The sequence below is a fragment of the Condylostylus longicornis genome, unplaced genomic scaffold (assembly GCF_029603195.1).
Source record: "Condylostylus longicornis isolate FDR11 unplaced genomic scaffold, ASM2960319v2 ptg000081l, whole genome shotgun sequence".
Lineage (NCBI taxonomy): Eukaryota > Metazoa > Arthropoda > Insecta > Diptera > Dolichopodidae > Condylostylus > Condylostylus longicornis.
Window position 1 is genome coordinate 5,019,146 of NW_026578049.1, and position 20,396 is coordinate 5,039,541.

Below are 20,396 nucleotides of genomic sequence, written 5' to 3' on the forward strand. Positions count from 1 at the left end.
CTTAATCTTCATTTCCATTAAATAATTTTAAATAAAGAACTAAACTTTTCAATAAGTTATAATAGCATATCTTTTGAATAAATTTATTTAACTGGAATGAAATCCGAAAGAAAATTTTAAAGAATTAAAAATGAATAAGAAAAATTTTTCATTAATGCCATTTTTCCGCTATATAGCAGTTCTTACCGATGACAAATACATTATAATAAATACGAAATTGCGTATTTGCCGACAGAACTAGAATCCAATGAACTCCTAGTTTTGATTCATTGAGCAATTTCAAATATTACAAAAATTAGAATGATTTTTGATAAAGGAGAACTACAAAAATTCAATTAAATCAAATTACAAATGCAATTATCTTAATCAGAACGCAAATCTTGAACATTTAAACTTACAATGTTAATCTTATTACCTACTTCATAATTTAAAATCATTATTTTATTGGATGTTGAAGTTTCGAAGTAAAATGGAATTTGTATTAGATATAAAAAATTTCCAGTATTACGTAATAATGAACCTAATTACGTAATATTTTCTTTTTATTCTTCATAAATTTTCCTGAATCTTAAATTTTTCATTAATTTTTTCTTATTTTCATCATTATTTTTAGTATTGGAAATTTTCATCATTTTCTTTTCATTTCTTTTTTTTTTTATGAAAGATAATTTCAGTCAATGAAAAGCAAATTCTTGTCTTCTTTGGTGCAATAACTGTTATTTTATAACTGTACAACAACAATAAAAGTTCAAAATTATTACTGGTATGTATATAAATATATATATTATGTATGTATACAGTTATACAGGTGATTCGACATGATTGAATTGAAATTTTAATGAATGAATGATTTTTCAACAAAAAAAAAAAAAAACAGAAAAAAAAATATGCATATAATTTCAATTTTTTTATTTAAAATTTTTTTTATTTTGCTCTTCATCAAGCTTTGAAATAAAAAATTTTCTTTTTTCTTTGTTTTCATATTTTTTGTTTTTTTTGTTTTTTAATATTAAATTTAATGTCCTGTTCGCAAAAATAAAGAGAAAAAAGTTATGAATTTTCTTATTATGTGCTGATCCCCTCGAAAATGAAACAGAAAACAAAAATATTATGCTAACAACAATAATAATAATAGCAAAAAACAACAAAAAAAAAAATAACAGAACACAATGAGCAATATAAAAAGTTTTTATTTTTTTTTTTTTTCAAATAATTTCCTAGCAATTTTTCACGAGATTTTTTATTATCTGCGAAAATATAATAAACACAGGGAATAAAGAAGAAGAATAAAACAAAAATAATATTCGAACAAAACAAGAACCATAAAAGATAATAAGAAATATTATAATGTATGTATGTATGAGAGTGTATAGGTATGTTATAATAAAAATGTATGCGAGTGCAAGCAGTAGTTATAATATGCGCTAGAGAGTCGAGAGAAAAGGTATTACGAAAATAAAATAACAGAACAACAAAATCGAAATAAGACGAAATATAGTATGTACATAAGGTAATAATATAAATAAGAGAACAAAGAAAAATAAGTTTATATATTGGAGGGAGACGATAATTGGCAAAAGAAGGGACGCTGGTGCAGTGATTGAGAAGGAGGGAATGAGTAAGAGGACTTGGGGTTATGATTGTATAAATATTGTTTGGTTATAATTTTTTAAAAGTTGAAATACAATTCATTTGGCACTGTGTTTTTTTTTTTTGTTTTTAGTTCTTATTATTCTATTTTTTTTTTTATATTTATAAAATAATGAAAAAATTTTAATAATCAAAAACTTTTGGGTCAAAAATAAAATAAGCACCCTCATACCCATTTTATTTTTAATGTTTTGTTTTGTATTTTTGTTGGAGATTTTTTTTTTTTTTTTTGAAATAGGGGTGCTTAACATTACATTGTTCTTATTAAAATGTTAAAATAAGAATAAAGGGGGGAGGGGAAACAAAGAAAAAATAAAATGTAAAAAATGAAGAAGAAATTAATGATGTGAACAACATTGCTAAGCTTAACTTTGATTTATTTTTAAGTAGAAATTTTTTATTTAAACAATAAGGTATACCGATTTCGAATACAAAGAACTAATTTTGAATCATAGTAAAGGATAATAAATGTCCTAAAGAGAGAAAGGTATGCATTCATTATGAGACCGAAATATGGTTAGAAGTCGAAAAACAATGAAAGATATTAAAAATCATAGCGGTAGACTCGAACTAGTGTTATTTTAGCTATCAATCCATATTTTAAATTACATTATTCTGCCGAAAAAAGAAATACAGTGGCTTGCTCATATAAACTTATTGTAATTTATGTTAAACATTTTCTGACTGCTTCGAATTTTGAAAAGATTTTAAAGTGTTTTTAATTGTTTGTAAATTTCAATTGATTAAAACTAATTGCAGCTCTATTTTTTTTAACAAATGAAATAATTGGCAAATTTCATATCAAATTTTCATCAATAAAAAAAAATTTATAAAAACAATTTTAACAGTCTAAAGCCTCACTCACATATACTTTTAACAATCAAGTTGTTTAACTGATTCTTTTTGTGACACATTGTTATAGTCTTGTATTCAAAAAAAAACGTAGATAAATCTTTCTGTAGGAAAAAACTACTTAATTTCACTTTATAGTGTACTAAATATTTGCTTAAAGCATGTCTGGCTCTAACTACATTTTATCATTCAACACAAATTGCTACTCTAAAATCAGAAGAAGCAATTATCATTATAGAATGAGAGGTTAACTAGCTGTTTCAAATAACTACATATTATAAAGTAGCTTTATAAGAGTCAGGATTTTTTCCTTAATTATTATATCAAAATTGTTTTTGAGAAATGTTATTTTGACCTCTTCTCCAAGTGTATATTTAATGTTAAAAAAAAATTTTTCTTCTTCACAATTTTCCTCATTCCCAATTTCATTTTCAACTTATTTGCATACAACTACAGCATAATTTATTTCAAAGAACCAATGATACGTAAGAGAAATTTTTTGCCTCCTCCCCCGACTCCCTCTCTCCACATACCAACAATTTTATTATGTTCTGCTTTCTTTATTGAACTCAATTATTAAATTTTATTTGCATTTTTATTTCTACTTCATAATTTTTTTCCTTGTTCTATCTTTGGTTCCCTTGGTTATTCTGTTTTTACTAATTCAAATCTTATTGTTTTTTTTTTTCTGTTCTCTTATGGAGTGGGCATATTTTCGTTCTTATTCTCATTCTATTAAATTTTCTTCTTTTACTTCCTCTTAAAATTCTTTCACTCTATGCATACCCTAAATTTTAGGTTTAAAAAAAAAACAAATTGAAATTGGAATGAGAAAGTCAGGATTTAATAAAAAAAAAAAAAGAAACAGGAAGAAAAAAAAAAACATCAGAATTATAGAGAATCGAATTGTCCCATGGCAGTTTAATAATATAAGCAATAAGTCGTTTGAATTTGTAAAGTACATTTTAAAGGAAATAATAATTTTTTTTTTTTTTTGGGGGAAAAAAATAATAATAAAAAAATCCAATTTAAAACACAAACGGAAACAATACTCGTACCAGGTAAAATCCTGTATATGGGAATAAAAATCAAATATTCAGGAAAATAAAAAAAAAAATGATTCTTGTTACAATATAAAATTTGTTTTTGAATCGTTTTGACTTTTCATTAAAGAAAAATTAGTTAACCAGGGATTATGTAGACTCATATGTATTTATAAAGTTCATAGATTGTATTGTAGTTTTAGAAGTTTAGAGAAAAATGAGATGTTTTTCTAGTGAAAGCTTTAAATTTAAGGTAGGGAAATTTTTCTACGACTAGATTTCTCATCGTATGCACATTTTCTGTGACTACGGCGCTTGCTACGTTACGACAAGAATAATAAACCGTATGAGCCTTTAACATAACCTCACTTCATTTACAACTTTGAATTCAAAGGTAAATTTACATTAGAGGAGCTTTTAACAAAAAAATTTTTCAAATTTGTTCTATTTCAGCAAATATAAGAAATTGTCTAATTGCTTCATTTTAGTTTTAGAAATTTGCTAATATAACAACAAGCAGCAATGTTCTACGGGTACCTTTGTTTTCGATAAAAAGTTTCCTGTTAACACAAATGTTCATTATATTATGTTTTTGCTTCACAGAATAAGAAATTATCACTTAACTTAGTCTTAGCTGCCTGCCACTAAGTTTGTTATTTTAAAATATCAATAACTCAAAAAACGGTTTGAAAATATTATAAAGATGTGTAATATTTAAATACTAAGTAATTAAAACTTAATGTTATAGGAAAGGTCCAATTGACATTTTAGATGTGTAGTCCTACTTGAAGTGCTTTTCTTTATTCAAAAATTTCTGTTAGTCTCAAAAAATAACATAAAATGTCAGTTTGTTATAAAAGTTGTCCTTTATTTTTGATTTATTCCAAATTCATTTCCTTTTACATAGAAAAAAATATGTGTGTAGGTATAAAAATCAATAAAATAGCTGACATTTTTACAAGGATAATGGTAATTTATTTTTATTTTTAGAAAAACACAATATGATGTTGTTGAAGAATTGCATGAAAATATAGCATAGGAAATTTGTAGGTGAATTTTAATCATTATGATTCATTTAAAACCTACCATTTATTTTATTCGTAAAAATGGAAATTACCATATTATTATGATATTGCGATTTTTAGAAGGTACTGGCAGGATGTTTTACTAGACTATAATATATAAATGACATGAAAATTTTTCAAATAATAGAAGTGAGGAGGGCCAAAGTAAAAAATTTATGTGTTGAACCGGAATTTTCCATCGTAGCCTTCACATTTTTATTTGCGTGCTAAAACGTTATATTGTGTTTCGCCATTTTACTCGTCCCTAAATGGCAAATATGAGGTACAAGTAAGAGAATGAAAATCTTGATATTGTGATTTTAAAGTAAGGTTAGGATATTTTTCAATTATTTTTTTGAATATTTTTTATTTAGCAAACGAATTACTATTCAAAATTTTTATTTTAAAAGGATCTATTTCGAAATTTCAAATATTATTTTCATCTTTGAAATTTTGATCCTAAAAATACACACAAACTCGATATTATTTTACAACAACAAAAACTCGTACTATATTATTTTTTGACCAAATATTTCAAAGCCCATTTTATCCCAAAGCATTTTCTTTTTTTTTCTGTTTTCTGTTAAATTTTATTTTACATGTAATGTAAATTTAAACTACATTCTTTACTATGTAAAATATGTAAACCAGATGTCTTTTTTTTTTCATTTCTCTATTTTTCTCTCTACTTGTTCACGCATTATAATGTTATTGTTTTTCATTTTCTATTTTCTTCTAGTTGATGTTAACAAATATAACAAATCTCAAGTGAATTTCTTAGTCCGATGTCATACTCATATACATAAAATTATTGTTCTACAATAACTACCTATATATTGTATATAGGCTATGAAAAATACTTCATTTATTTGTACATACTCGTATAAATTTTTCTCTATGTATTAATATATAATTTTTGTATAGATCTTATAAAATAGAAGTGCGAATATTTATAAATTGTAAATATTATTATTTAAATTGTGGACAATGGCGTAGAAAAAAAAAGGAAAATAAAATTCCAAGAAAATATATATAAAAAAAAAAGAAATGAAAACAATAAAAAAAAATTTCGAATGTCCTTCAACGTTAAGGATAAATAATGTTTCCTAAAAATAAAATATAGCCACTTGTAAACAAAGGGGCTATTGAAAAGAAAAAAAAATTAAGGGAAAAAATATACGGCATATTATAATATAAGAGACACAAAAGTAAAACATGAAATGAGAGAAAAATAGAGAGAGAGAGGTAGCGACGGAAAATGGTAAAGAGGTCTAAAGAGATCAATATAAATTTTTTTTTCTTTCCTGTTCTTTTATTTTATTTTTTAATAAAACAACAAACGAAAATTATTTAAAAAAGGAAAGAAATACAAAAAAAAATTTTTTTTTCTTCATTTTTGTAATTCTTTGAATGTGAAAGGAACAAAAGAAATATGGCAGAAAAATAGCAAATAATTTAAAAAATCAAAGCGACAAAAAAAAAAAGAAAAGACCAACACTAATGATAAGCAGAAAGGAAGAAATGAAAATCTTTTAATAGTTCCTATGTCAATGAGATCGTTATCAAAAATAAAAATTTTTATTTCTTTTCTCTCTTCTTCACTTATTCACCAGATTCTTCATCTTCCCTTTATTCTCTTAATTGATTACAAAAGAAAATTAGATGTCATGTAATCAGGGTATCTTTTTTATTTAATGGGAGCTCAGTTCACTCACAGCAAAGAAGCATTTTTAGATATTTATATTTTTCTTATTCAATTATCCCTATTCTCTTCTAGATTACCATCATTCAGAACGTTAATACCGTCATAAAATCATTTTATACATAGGATTTAAACATAGTATTAAAACGAAGAGAATATTATCAATATTATTTTTACAATATTTAATAATTAACTTTATAATATTTTGACATTTTGATTTGAAATGTTAATTTAAAGTATGAAATTCCAATAATTTCAAGTTCTTAAAATACGATATAATAGCTATATCGTATAGCGGTAATTGATAATAATTATTATTAATGTAGAATAAATCATGAAAGTGTTCTTAAAGTGAAATGATTCTTTGAGGTAATTAAAGTTAGGTCCAGAATTGAGGCAATTATAATTCTAAATCAAAGTCAATAGTTCAGTAATGAGTGGAAAGATGCTGATGGAACTGTTTGAAATAAAAGAACACAATAATTAAAATATTTTTTATTTATATTTGTGATAACACCGTTAATTTGCGGGAAAAAAATTTCTAATTTAAAAGTTTTAACAATAAACTTATTGTTAGCTCTAGAAGGATAGAAGATTTTTCAAAATTTGTGTTTCTTAAATCATAGAAATCTTCGAATAGAAGTCAATTACAGATGAAATTCAAGACCGAAAATTTGTCTCCCAAAAATTGTTTTATGAATTTGATTAATATTTTTTTGAGATATACAAGGATTTTTTGAAAATTTTAATACTCAATCAAAATCATCATCAATCAAATTTCATTGATTTTAAAAATTTATTTTACAAAGAATGCAGAAACTTCTCTGTTTTTCTACATAAACTATGCATAGAAACAAATTTTAAAAATCTCCTAAACAAAATTTGATAATAATAATCAAAAAATGAAGTTATGTCAAACCAAGGATTTGTAATGTGGCACTTTTCGCTTTAACAAGTAAAAATACTGCTTTTAATGACAATCTAACTATGTTTGTATTATTAAAATTACTTTCAGTCATATACGAAAATATTTCAAAAATTGCATACGTCTAGGATGATCAATGATCTTAGAAACAAAGCAAAAATAAATTTAAGAAGACGTTAACATAATGCTCGATTTTACTGGTTTATTGCGAGAGATAAGAAATATAATACGCCTAAAATTCAAAAAAGGGTGGGGAAGACAGGTAAAACTTTTCTTTTATGGGAGTAAGTTCCTAATAAAGATTTATGTACATATAAAATGTTAGCTTTCTATCTTGAAGTTCTATAAACAGACACATGAACAGACGGACGGACAGAGAGACTAAAACTATTAAGCAGAGACTAAAACTATTAAGCATTTTTTTCAAAAATTTTATGGAAGAGTGCTAAATAATGCTGAAGTTTAAAAAATACTGTGTATTTTGCAACATAAGCATTTATTTTCTTACTCGAAACTGGAAAAAAAAACTCAAATTAAGTGATCATTGCATATTCCAACGAAAAGTTTGCATACAAAATATGTACACATGTTTGTATGTATGTAGTATATATAAATTTTGTTACGCATTGAAAAATTAATTTAGCCATATGTTATTTATAAAAAAAAAAAAGAAAAGAGAAAAAATTATGAAGAAACTTTTGAAAAATGGAAAATTATTCATGAAATTTTCTAAAAAAAAATTCAGTTAACAATATGTTGCACTTGAGCACTTAATTGCATTTTATAAATGTTTTAAACAACAACACATTTTATTATGTTTTTGTTTTATCGTAAAAAAAAAATTGAGAGAGGAAAAAAAAGAGAAAGGAAAATAAAGTTTTTCAAAAATTCTATTAACTTTTTTCTTCTTTCTTTTTTCTTTTGGGGGACAATAACCCTTCAAAGTTATTATTTTGATATTTAGAGAAACAAAAAAAAAAAAACTTTTTAATGTCTATATCATTCCGAAATTTTTGATGACATAAAAACTTTATATTCAACTTTTTAAATTGTCATTAAAAAATCATGTTTAGTTAGAGTACCATATGCTTTTTACTCCACATCCCAATTATTATATATATAAGTAAAAAATTTTGAATTTTCAGTTTCAAAGTTTAATCATTGAAATTTATAACTATAGCCTGTTTCTAAACAATTTGGTTAGAGTTTATTTAAAAAATTCAATAAAAGTTAATTAGAAATTCGTAGTTATTTTCCTACTTAATTTATGGGCATCTTTCATTGCGTTGTCGTAGAATAGTTGTTTATATTTAATTTATTTACTCCGTCTGTACCTAATGGTATCATTTAACGAAAATATAATATAGAAAACTGAGCTTTTTGTGATCACTAAATGATGCTGACTATAGCACATTGACGATTATTGTGTCAGAAATGAGCCACTAGCGAGAATATTTCATTATATGAACTTTTGTATTTTTATTCTGCTATTACTACTATTAAGCACTTTTTCAAAGAAATTTGGGAAAAAAGTGCTTATTAGTTTCACTTTGTCTATCTAGCACCCCCTCTCAAATTATCGGCTCTCGAAATTGAAAAGCTTGAAATTTGCCACCTACAATTTCTACAAATGCGAAAAGCTGGCGGTAAACGGCATGCCATCAAAAAATATAATTATTATTCTTAATTCATGCAATTAACCCTTAAATTCGAGCATTAAATTAACGTTTCTTTCAATTTTTTTTTTGATTCATCCTAAATGTATGCAATCTTTAAAAAATTCTTATATATAAATGAAATTATATTTTCACTTATTGATAAGAGCTATTTTACAAATCAATGGTTTGACTCATTTTAATTCTCTTAGAGGCTTTTATGGCTGCACAGTTTCTGGAAAATTCACTGCGTCGCGAGTTATTTTGCATTGGCTTTAACGCTATTTGTTATATACGATAATGGTAAAAAATTATTACGGTTTATTGTTGATCTCATTGGTATACCTACATTTTTATTTCATAATTATTATTCCATAGTTCAATATTATCACACTAATCCCCTTTTGTCCCTTCACTTCATGTATACTTAATCATATTGCAAAAATAATAATATCGTCACATTTTAAACTGATATTCGCATATTATATGACTAATGAAATTTTAAGTTTACACCAAAATAGCGGGATTTCTACTATATTCGAGGGTCTGAAACAATAAAAAGGGTAAAATGTGTTATGGTTTATAAAAAACGATTTTCAACGACAAAATTGCTAACAACATTAAGTTTTTCCAATGATTATTCAAGAGACCGTTTCGAAATCATCCCCTTTGATGGTGTACGTTATAACCGATTTCAGCTCTTCATTTTCCTCCACTTAATTTCAGATACAAATAATATTTTAATTACTTATACTCATAATTTGCAATATAATTTTTATGTTTTATTTTTTTGACTTTTAATCGTCATTAAACTTTGATCAACACATTAAACTTTATTATATAAGAATTTTTATATGTATATATTAGCATTTATATTATATGTTATATATATCTAAGGAATAAAATTAAATAAAACTTACATTGATCCTTGTTTGATGTCTTTATTAACCTCTCCAGGAAAGCAACAACAAATAGAAAAGCAAGAATTTCTAATTTTGTTTTTTCTTGGTTTTCTATTTTATTGAGTTGAATGAAAATCCTTTCTATTAGTTTTTATTTTTTTTTATATATATATATCTTTGTGGTTCCTTTTATGATTTTTTGTTAAAGATCATTCATATAAAATTTTTTTTTTTTGTTTTTTTGCAATTTAATTTCTTATTATCCAATAAATTAGATATTTTATGTGTAAAGAAATGTTATCCTTCTTGTTTTTTTTTCTGAACTAGGATTTAAGGATTTCTATATTATATTTATATATGTTTATTATATAGTATTTCTTCCTTTTTTATATTCTGAAAATAATAAATTACATAGAGTTATATTTTTTACTTGTATATATAGCTATTTTATAATTACGATATTATATAATGCGTGTATAAAATATGTATATAAATGAGTATAAATGTTATATATTTTCTATTTCACAAAAAATGTATTACCACTAGGAAATTTTATTTTAAGTATGTATTAATGTATATATTTTTTACAGAATCGGTCGTATGTAATCGATAAAAGAAAATAATATTATATACAAAACTCATATTATTATTATACTGGTATATTATGCATATGTATATAATATGTGTGTATGTAATAATGGTATGTATAAATTAGAAATTTGTAGGTACATAAAATTTATATTTAATCCTTTTTCACCTTTCAAAGTCCTTGATATTCCACTATATATTATAATATAATATTTATGTATGTAATATTGAGCAATTGTACGTTTTATATTTTGTGTGTAGCTAGTTGTTTTGAATTTTTTTCTTTTTATAAAAATCTTTTCTCTCTGTTTTTATTATGATTTTCTTGTTTTGTTTTTTTTTATTCTTTTCTTTTATTTTTGCTAAATATATTTCTCTTTGTTATTGTTCTCTTATACTCGTATATACTGTGTTACTGTGGCTGCTGTTGTTGCTATTATGATTTTTCTTATAGTATAAATAGCATACAATAACTTATCACTATATTATACAATTTTGTATGTTTATATAAGTGTTTGTATGTTAAAATGTAATTTAAAAATTCACACTTTGTTCTGTATATACATACATACATATATATGTAGGAATGAATAATTTATTTGAATTATTTTTTATTTATTTCATATTATGTATTTTATGGTTTTGGTTGAAATGTAAGAAAAAACAAAATAATTTTTACATAAACTGTTTGTATTCTATGTAATTGTGTTCGTGTATTATTTTATATATAAAATTTATTTATATAATATTAGCTATATATTATAATAAAATGTATGATCTTCTTTATAATATTCTAATTCAAAATATTAAAGTAACATACTATTTCTAATATATTTATAGTATAAGTGCGTGTTAATAGTTCTGTATAAAGTATATTTAAATTTCTATAAATACATATGATATACCTATGTTTTTATTTTTATAATTTTTATATTTATTAATTACTTTTATACATATATAAGGATCTCATTTATTTAAATATACTTCAAATGGTTATTCTCCTATACACATTATATGCAATTATAATATTTCAATGTTGTATTTTGGACCTTGGATCAAATTCTATACAATATAAGGTATATCAGAATAAAAATGCTATATATGCTTATATTATATATATTACAAATATGTTAATATGTATACATAAAGTATATACTCTCGGATATCGTATATTTTATAAACTAAAAATAAAATGAAAAAATAAGGAAATTTATTATTTCCTTTAATAAATTATTATAGTAATTTTTTTTTCTTTTTTTTTCATTTTTGCTCTTGATGTCCTGTCAAGGTTCTGTTAATATTATATAAATAAAGAAAAAAATATAAATAAATTGTTTTAAGAAAAAATTTGTTTTTTTCTTTTTGGTTTTTTGATGTACGTGTATTTTTTATTGTTACTTTTCTATATTGTGTTTTTGTATGTTAAAAATATCAATGTTAAGTTCAGAGTCAAGTTTTTTTATTATTTATGTATAAATTTATGTGTAAATTTTTATATTCATCTATACTATATTATGTACTATTGCTTGTGTGCGTTAAAAATAAATGGAAAAATTTTTAATGTTTTTGTCTTTTCATTATAATTTAATTATCCAGCTTTTAATTGCAATCAATTCGAAATTTAAATATTAGGTTATAATTATGGACATTTTTTATGGTGATATGATCACAACAGGATCTTTGCTAATAATATTAAATAATTTTAATGAATATGGTTGAAGATTTAAAAATTTCATTCATTTAATGTAAATTGAACAGAATATTATAATAATTATTATACGATATATCAGTTCCAGAGAATGATATCATAAGAACATTGATATAGTATGAAAATGGAAAATTAAGAAAATAGGAAATTGAAAAAAAAAATGTATATTTTTGTGTAAAGGGCAAAGATACAGTAAAAAAGGAAATATATGTTGTAAATTTTTTTTCTAGTAAGGTAGAAGATTAATATTGATGTCCATATCTCAAGGTACTATGTAATAGAAAAATTATTCCAAAAATAGGGGGAAAACAAGTATAAGAATGCGAGTTATTTGGGTCTATTCAACAGCCTGGGATATACATTATTATATCTAAGAATATTTTTTTATAAGAAAAACAAAATATTGGAACAAAATAATTATTTATTTTTCTAGGTTTATAAATGGCTTTTGGTTTGAGCACAGGTTTCTCAAAAACTTGAATTTCGACTTTAAATACGTATAGCTCTATAACTAGATGATGGTAACATCGGGTTAGTACATAAAAAATTACAAACATTATGTGCACTAGGAATACACAGAATCGCGAAAATTTCTTGAAATTAGTTAAAACCTATTGCATCCAACAACATGATGAAACATAATAAAATAAATCATGAATTTAATTTTAAATATTCAACCATTTTTTTTCAATATTAAAATTTCAAAATAAAATTTAAACTATAAGATTTTCTTGTAATTACATAAAAAGAAATAAATAAATTAAATGTACCGAAAACAACAACAATAGCCAAATTCTTTGGAAATCCAGTTGGAAATTTAATGAAACTGCGAAAATTCTCTGTTTTTGTTGAAATTCAAATTTAAAAAGTACAGAAAAAAATTTCATTAAATGTTTTTATAACCCTCAATTTCTCTTTCACATTTAATTAATTTCAAAATTCTTAAATAAGAGCAATGAAAGCAAAAAAAAATTTTACAGCTCTAGTGCAGTTGTATAGTAAAGGGAATGCATTTTCTTTCAATGCAAATTGCATCTGCGCTGAATTCAAAATTATTTTTATTAAAAAACAACTCACACTCAAAGATTGGTTTTCCATACTTTAAGTTTGTTGTTTTACTTGCACATTTTGGGGTCAAAAAAAGGGATGAAAAGAAACCGTCCTTGTAAGAAAAAAGAAGCGAAAGAAACTTGAAAGAAAATTTAATTTTTAGAAACGGATTGTAATCAGCAAAAAAGATTTTGGGGTTGTAGAAATCAGAAAAAAGAAATTTAAAAAACTTTTTTTTTTTTTTATAATGAAAATTAAAGAAGAAAAAACAAAAAAATTGCAAAAGTTAAAAAAAAAAAGTTTGGAACCAAATATACTGGTGAAATCAAATGAAAATTGGAAAATAATAAAAAAAGGAAAAATAAATTCCAAAAAGTTAACAATCCATTTAAAATGAAAAAGTTCAAAGTCCTTCGGTAAAAGAATTTTTCTTCTCTATACACCCAACCATTAAAATCATTAATTCTTATGTCATGAAATAAAAATTGAAATAGAATCGATATTTTTTTATTGGTTAATTAGGTGACACAAATTTAATTCTCTATATGGTTTTTTTAAATATAGAAAAAAATGTAATGTAACACTCAACGTCCTTCAAATGTAATCAAATTGGGATTACAAATTCGTTTCATGTATTTCTAGTTAAAAATTTTCAATTTTGTGTAAAATTAATAAGATAGAAACGGAATTGCTCATGTATACTAAAATATTCTGTAATTTAATTGATTCTATTTTGATGAAAATGTTTTATGGTTCAGAAATAAAATGAGAAATAATTCTACGGAAAGTTTTATAAAATAAAAGAAGACACCCATATATAAATAGATTCTACATACAATTCTACATACAATTTACAATTTTTTTGATTTCTTTTGTTCCTTCCATATTAGAATAATGACGATTTTGCTTAGCAATTTGTTAGCCGCAATTTTTGCGTCTAAATGATGATTGTGTTTTCTATATCGTACAAATCTATCTGATAATAATATTAAGAATAATAATAAATGGTTGGAAAAACTTGCACTTATTAGTTCTATTTGGCTGTTCGCACGCTTCTTAACAAAATTTAAAGATGTTAAGCTGAAGTACGAGAAGTCAATATAGATTTTACATAGAAAATCATTTTCTTTTTTTGCCTATTTCCGTTCCCAACCAAATTATAGCAAACGAATTTGTAGTTTGTTTAATTTTTGAAAAGTTATTGAGGCGGATTAAGAAGGTATTTCTAATTCCATAAATAAGGCTGAAAGTAAAGTCTTCCGAAACATATCCTCTATCCGGAAAAATGAAAATAATATATCAGACTGTTTTACATTTTCTAAGTAACCGATATTCCAAAGCGGGATTTTTCTTTAAATGGTATATATATATTTTACTTTATTGGGAGAAAATTATTCTCTTCTTGCTTATTCTCTTAAATTTAGTAAAATTTTCGATCATTTGTAGAAATATGATTCTTGCAGAATTTATGATAAAGTGTGATCATAAACTAAAATTTAATTTCTCAACAAACGAAACTGCTATAGTCTAATACAACTATTATTCCAATTGAATTTTTTCAAATTTATTTTTCTAATTTTCTCATCGAAATGGAACTAGATTTTATTATAAGATGAGAATTATTATATTAATTCTTTTTCTATATTTTTGTATGCTTTTAAATCCCATAAGTATGCAATTATTTGTTACTTAAATTATTGAAATGAAGTATATGAAAAAATAAGTTAATCGGCCTGCGTTTTTCTACACTGAATTCAATACTACGTTTTACAATTCAGAAGGGGGCACTATAATTTACTGACTTTCGGAAAGCTCGAATTGTTTTAAAAACATTATCTATAGAATTTAACTGCCAATGAAGAAAACTTGAATATAAAAAAATGTTTGTAAGTGAACGAAAATGAATTCTATTTCAAGAAAAATTCAAGTTTTTGGGATATTATGTAAAGAAAATGTGACTGTAATACAATGATTAACAACTGTTTGTAAAAATTATATTATATCGAACTTATAATTTAGAAAACATTTAACAGGTTGCAATTATTTTTATAATTTCGTTGAGTATAATAAATAATTTCAAATTAATTAATAATATATTTTGATAAAAATGAGTTTTATTGAGTTTCTAAAAAAATTTTGAATTTACACAGAAAATAATCTTAAAAGAAACCTTTTCTATATTTTGTAAAAACATTAATTTAATTTATTGTATTAAAAATATCTGTTTGAAAAAATTTTTTAATTTCTAAAAAAATATTTTAGCTTTATAATTTCATTCAAAATTTGAATGACCACAACACAACAAAGGTAAAAAAATAATTTATGTGCTTACCTTTTTTTTTGGTATAATTGAATTCTTTTACAAATTAAAAAAAAAATTTCCTTATTCACAAAGATATTCTCAAAAAAAAATCGTATTATAAATTGGGACTTTTCAAAGTAAAAACCAAACATAGCTTTTCAATCCTCAAACAAAGCCTCTATATTTTCGTTGACTATATTATTATTCTCCATGGTTTTGCATAACATTTGGTTTTTCACCTTGTCAGAAAAAATAATTTTCCATAAATATCCAAAATTAATATAATGTTCAACTATACTTTCAAAATAACACCAAAAATAAAAACAAGAAATAAATGAAAATTTATTTTTAAAATTCTAGGAATCAAATTATGTGTTTGCCGTGCTCAAAATGAAATCCCAATTTGAATATAATATGTGTGTATACGTGTACTTTGTAAAGAAAGGACCATTATTTCTCATTTATGTTTCTTTCAATTTTCTTTGGTCTTGTTTTTTATGTTTGTATCTAAAAATGTTTTGCATGACAAAAAATGAATAAAATATTATCAACATAAAAGTTGATCTTTTTTTATGTATTTTGAATTTTTGTAAAACATACAACAAACAAAAGTTGTGGGTGGACGAAAATTCATGTCAGTACGTTAAAACTAATGTCATTTGCAAAAAATAAAGAACTAAAAATTTCCGTTGAACAAAAAATCTATTGCCATTTGGTTACAGCATCAAAATAACAATCTCAGAAAATTATAATGATAAAATTAGAATATTGGACTTTGACAATATCTTCAAATTAAAAATTTCCATTTTTAGGATTAGATAGAAATGATGGAAATAAAATTTACAATTAAATTTTCAAAAATATTTTTTTTAATTTAGAAATTGAAAATATGATACGAAATTTTTATAGAAAAGTTATAGGTAATCCATAAAACTGGAGATGATTGGAATTTGCATAGGAGTGTCGGTTTCTAAGTTTTAAACAAAATTTGCCCAATATAATTATAATATTATAGTTGTTTCCAGAAAGGTCCGTTTTATTGGCCAAACAGAATTATTTTTTTTGGTATTTTCACAGAAAAGTACACTTTTCGCTACAGATCTTTTAAAAGGCTATTTCAAAGTAAGGAATTTACACTTTTCCAAATTAAGTTAATAAAAAGTTCTTTCTTATATTTATTGTATATTTATGAATAGCTATTCAAAAATTTTGAATTGACAATTTTCGACTTGGCTAATAAATTCCAGAATATGTTAAAAATATTTTAAAAATAAAAAATTTTGCATACCATAAGGGGCTTGAATGAAAAAAATGTGTGCTTAACATGTTCAAAGGTATGTTTAATAATTTTTTGGCAATAAATATAAAAAAATGGTGTATATAAAGTGCAGAAGGATTATGATTTTTGCTGTTTTTTTAATTATATAAGATATAAAATTGCCTACTTATTGGTTGAACAAAATTGCTCAACAAAAATTTATTAACTCACAATAAATTTATATTTTATATACAATTATTGTGAAATTTGTTAAGATATCAATCATGATAAATTTTTATTCCGAATAAAATGAATTATTGGATTAAGATTTATCTTAATTTTGAATTACTAATCTTTCATTTTTCCGGATGAAATCTCATGCGAATGCTGTAAAATTAGAACAGATTCTAATGTATTACTAGAGCTTTTATTCTAATAATATTGTGTGGGCTTGCAACAAATTTTAAACAAAGGATTTAAATTAAAGTAATATTAGCGACCATAATATCAAGTTCCTTATACTATTATAATTTTCATAAGCCTTTTTAAATTATATTAATTTAATGAATACAATTTATTAATAATCTTAAATATATTAAACATTGCGATCAAAACGAAATCGTACAGCAAAAATAAACTTTAAACAAAATTTTAAATTTTTTTTGAAAAAAATAAAAAATTTCAGTTTAACTTTTTACTGTGCCTTCACAGAATTTTAACAGAAACCTAGTAGTAATTTTAAGTAAGTAACAAACAGAATGTAGTAGTAATGAAATTAATATTATTTTGCAAGTTTTTCAAAAAAAAGTATATGAAGTTGGAACAATTTTAAATTTTTGGCTCAAATAAACTAATATCTCATTAAAATGTCTAGTTATTATTCTCAATAAATTCTAGCGCTTTTTTCCTCATATTTATAGAAAATTCGAATATTACTATCTAAAATAGAAGGTTTGGTTAATTTTTTAAAATTTCTTCTTAAATTTAATGAAATTTTTTATTTTCTGCTCCACTAATAATTTAAATGCCATTCTTTTCCCAACATTCTTATTTTTATTTTCTTAAATAAATTTTTGTTTTCAATAAAGTTTTAACTATTCGATTTTAAAAATTTATTTCAGTTTCAGTTCATCTTTAACACAAGCATTTTTTGCTACACTATAATAGTTAATTTAATATTTATTGCAAAAACCTTTAAATAGTTGCACTGAGTCTTTTTAAAACAAATATTTATTAATAAGATCTAATTCTTCAAAATTTTTGTAAATAACAAACTTATTTATTATTGATAATAAAATTACAAATATATAATTGAACCTGATCTAAAAATTTAAATATAATGAAAAAGGATACCTCACTATTCCAGAAGATACAAATTATGTGAGCAATTTAATTTTAAACAAAAATTTTTTTTAATATAAATTTAAGATAAAAATATATTTTTCATAAAATATGCAGTAAGTACACAATATGCACATAATATAAATTTATTATGTACACATTTTATTTACAATGTAATAAGCTTCCATATAATATCAACATATTGTTATAATAATAATAATATGGCACATAAATTTTTTTTTTATAAATAATTTATTAATTTCAAAATTATTATTAATTTATTTTTATGTAATATGTAATGTATTCACTTTTATATTACTATTATAAATATAATCATCATTTAATATTCTATGTATATATATTTAGAATATTCACCTCATTCCCATACTCTCTTACATTTATTTTTATACTAAAAACAAAATAATATTATATTTCATGTTAAATATTAAATTATTATATATACAGAGAGAGAAAGAGAAGCTTTTCAATATAATATTATATACTTTGATGTTAAATTTTATAATAATATTCCGACATACAAACATATTGTTATACATATTTATTCATAATATATTACATTATAATATTTATAGAGTTTTATATACTTATATTTTATGTATATATGCATGTATGTATGAATAATGTTAAAAGAGTGTAGAGATACATGTTGTACTCGTAATTCGTATGTTTAATAATAAAATGTGTAATACAAAATAATATTAAGAAATACATAATAATATGTACATAAAAAAATTCAAAATTTATTCACAGAATTTTTATAATATGAAAATTGTTGCTACAATTTATTGTTAGAATTAAAGTTATTCTAAAAATATACGATTTAAATTCAATTCGAGAGCAAATATTTTGATCTATGTAATTAAAAAACTAAAATGAATTACACATTTTATGACAGAATTAATTATAATTTAATATTAATGTTTTGTACGTATATTTATGTAGGTATATTTAACGGCAGTATACCAAAATATTATTGTATATACATTATATACATACTTAAAAGTAATATCGTAAATTTAATTAGCAATAGGAAAAACAAAAAATTTTAAAGAAAAAAATTTATTAAATTTTCTAATTTTAAATTTTCATTTTTATTACTTTAAATTGAATTTTCACATACTTTAGAATTTTTACAAGGATATTTAAGTCTTCCTAAATTTTAAATTCCGTTCTCTCTTATTATTTTATTTCTGTTTATTTATTTATTTTTTGTTTTTTCCTCTGATATTTTGTTGCTTTTCATTTAATTTCATAACACGAAGGGAAAAATGTTTACTTTAATATATTTCAAAATTTTTGTATTCCATTCACTGGTATTCCATAAAATGAAATTTGGTTTTCTCAACTTTAATACTTTTTATTTATTTAATTAAAAAACAAAAAATAATGAAATATCCTTAAATTTTTTTTTTGTATTAACTTTAAAATTTTCAATTATTTTTTAAATGTTAAAAGCTTAATTAAATCAAATTGGGGAAAATTTTTAAATTAGATCCTGTATAATTTCAAGGATTTTTTGCGAATATCTTATGAATTGTTTTTCACTCAAAAATATCGTTTAAAAAGGACGAACATGAATATGTTCTTTTTTTTTTTATTTTAATATTTTTTGTGTTTATTTTAATAAATTATTTTAATTTTGATAATAATAAAGAAATTTTAATTTTAAATATCGTATATTCCCGTAAATTTAATAAAAGCAAGAAAAAAAATTTAAAATCGGAGTATCAAATATCCCTTTTTTCCCTTTTAAAGAAAAATATATAAATTTTCTTTTTTGTTTTTTGTTATGTTGTTTTTTTTATTTTATTTTGATTTTTCACTTTCTGAATATTATATTGTTGTTGTTTGTTGTTGTTATTATAATTGTTGTTATTGTATTTTAATAATTAAAACCGCAACCGAATTAGAGTAGCGGATTACTCTTAAAAATTGTTTCGAACGTTCCAAATTTCTGATACTGACTGAAAATTTTTTTGTGTAATAGAGATAAAAATTTTTTTTTTGATGAAATGAAAAATCCTTAAAATTTTCTTTTTTTTTTTTATTATTGTTTTGTATATAGTATACATATTATGTAGTATAAAGGATTCGGTATAAATATAATGAAGTTGCCTGGGGATTTCACTTGTTTCGAGCTTTTCAATTTGTTTCTTTTTTCTGTTTTTTAAATATTGTTATTCTCTTTCTCTCGCTCTCTCTCTATCTCTCTTTTCTTATTTAATGTGTACTTACCTAACATTTAAAAAAAAATATTTATACCATATTATATGCTAGATGATAAAATGAGGGAGTGAAGAATAAGGTAAAAAAAGATATAGAAAAAGAGGGTGAA

At 22.8% G+C, this 20,396-nt stretch overlaps 1 protein-coding gene across 3 annotated transcripts in view; it reads right to left on the minus strand.

Moving 5' to 3' along the window:
• LOC129613266 (serine-rich adhesin for platelets) overlaps window positions 1–20,011 on the minus strand; it is a 93,178-nt gene extending 73,167 nt beyond the window's left edge. For all 3 annotated transcript variants that reach the window (XM_055527253.1, XM_055527254.1, XM_055527251.1), the window contains exons 1-2: window positions 19,182–20,011; window positions 9,812–10,186 (exon numbers count right to left, since the gene is read on the minus strand). The gene's annotated coding sequence lies outside the window, so the exon portion shown is untranslated. The remainder of the gene's footprint in view (window positions 1–9,811; window positions 10,187–19,181) is intronic.
• Between the last annotated feature and the right edge of the window lie 385 nt (window positions 20,012–20,396).